The following is a 1,948-nucleotide window of genomic DNA, read 5'->3' on the forward strand; positions in this document are numbered from 1 at the left end:
GCCTCAGCCGCTTGTGCCACAGGCGGCGAGCCAAAACCTAATTATTCTTGTCTGTCAGTTGATGAAGCGTTTCAGACTGTTTCTCCAACGCTCGCTCTAATTTTTATACTCAAGCTCCCACTGCCTAATGGACCCTTGAGCCTTCACTTTCAGGTCTTCTCCCACTTCTCCAGCTCCTCCCGCTGGGCCTCTGACCGCTGCAGAGGTACTCACTGAGGTACTGCTTGGGCTGCTGGGTGAGTCCTCCGTGCGGTGAGTTAGCTCTGAGATCTGAAGGTCAGCTCCTGGCACTCGCCCTCCCACGTGTCAAAGTGATTCTGGATCTCCTTAAATTGATTCAACATCTGCAGCTGCTGTTTTTCCTTGTTCTCCAGTTCTTTGTTTTTTTGTTTGTTTGTTTGTTTTGTTTTTTTGAGACAGTCTCACTCTATCGCCCCTGGTAGAGTGCGGTGGCATCTCACAGCTCTCAGCAACCTCCAACTCCTGGGCTTAGGCGATTCTCTCGCCTCAGCCTCCCGAGTAGCTGGGACCACAGGCGCCTGCCAGAACGCCCGACTAGTTTTCTGTTGCGGTTTGGCCAGGGCTGGGTTTTGAACCCATCACCGTCAGTACATGGGGCTGGCACCCTACCCGATGAGCCATAGGTGCCTCCCTGTTCTCTAGTTCTTGTGTTAAATTGTCCACTTGTGCTGCCAACTTTGCTTTCTCCTTGTCTTTGCGCTCCATGCCCTGCTTCACTTCCTCTAATTCAGATGCCAGTGCGTTGAAGTCCAGATGCGCTCTCAAACTTGACATCTTCTTCTCCAGATCCTGTTTTTCCCGCTGGATCGCTCTCCTTCAACTCTTTGTTCATCCTGATGGTTTGACTGTTGCTTCGAAATCAGAAATACTTGCTGTAAACCCTTTTCAATTGCCCTCTGCTTTGCAAAGTCTTGCTGGTAGCTCTTCTCTCTGTTGTAAAAGTGTTTCTCTGTTGGCTTCTGATTCACTCAATAACCTTCTACATAGCTCCAATTCTTGTTCAAGTTGATTCTTCTCAGTCTCAGTTTGCCTTATTTTCTCAGATTGCTCCCTCATTCTCATCTGCTTTAGCTTCTTGTTTCTTCAGAGCCTCCTGTAGCTGCAAGGACATCAGCCCTAGCTGGTCCCAGCGTCTTTCCACCAGCTCCCTTTTCGTGTGCATCTCTCTATCTCCTGAAGCCACTGCTCTACCCAATCGGAAATCACTTCTTGTTTCTGTTTCTTTGTTAAGTTTCTCAGTCAATTCTTCCAAAGCCTTTTTTGTTTCATCTGACCAGCTTCTTCTGGAAAGTTCCCTGTTCAAATCATCTCCAAAGTGAACTTGTTCACTACTGAGGTCTCGAAGAGACTGATGAAAAGCATGAAGTTGGACCACAACATCAGTCTCCCGAAAAAATCGCACACCAGATCTGATCTATCACGTTTAATACACTGTGGATGTCCATAGTCCTTGAGAGGTGAGGTAGGTGGAAAACAATCACTCTCTGCCACAGGGCCACCATCAAGGTCACTCGCACTCAGACTCGTAATAGAAAGACTTCTCCCACTGGTGTTTCTCCTTAAACGTTGACTTTGAAGTTGATCTATTGATTGTTCCAAGCTTTCTTTTGAAAAGCACACCTCCAAATTCTGTGTTGCCCTTTGAGCTCAGTGCTTTTCTTAAGAACATATGTCTGCCTCCTGTCATTTCTTTATGAGGTTCAGGGCAAAAGGCCTAGACAAGTAGACGATCTTTGGTTGGCCCTACACTCTCCCCAAACCACCTGAGATGGAAAAGGACCCCAGGTCCTTAATGCCGGATCATTGCCAAGGTTCTGCCTGGCTCCCATGGCTACCGGTGACCAAGAAGGTGCAACTGACCAAAGGCTGTGGTGCAACCAACTCTGCACTGAGAATTTTTAATGTATGTATGCCTTTCAAAATTTTG

At 47.5% G+C, this 1,948-nt stretch overlaps 1 pseudogene; it reads right to left on the reverse strand.

Annotated features, from left to right (window-relative positions):
• Positions 1–1,948, reverse strand: part of LOC100958855 — a 7,838-nt pseudogene that overhangs the window by 1,757 nt on the left and 4,133 nt on the right.

This window comes from Otolemur garnettii, unplaced genomic scaffold, assembly GCF_000181295.1.
Source record: "Otolemur garnettii isolate 467f Iridium unplaced genomic scaffold, OtoGar3 scaffold00002, whole genome shotgun sequence".
NCBI lineage: Eukaryota > Metazoa > Chordata > Mammalia > Primates > Galagidae > Otolemur > Otolemur garnettii.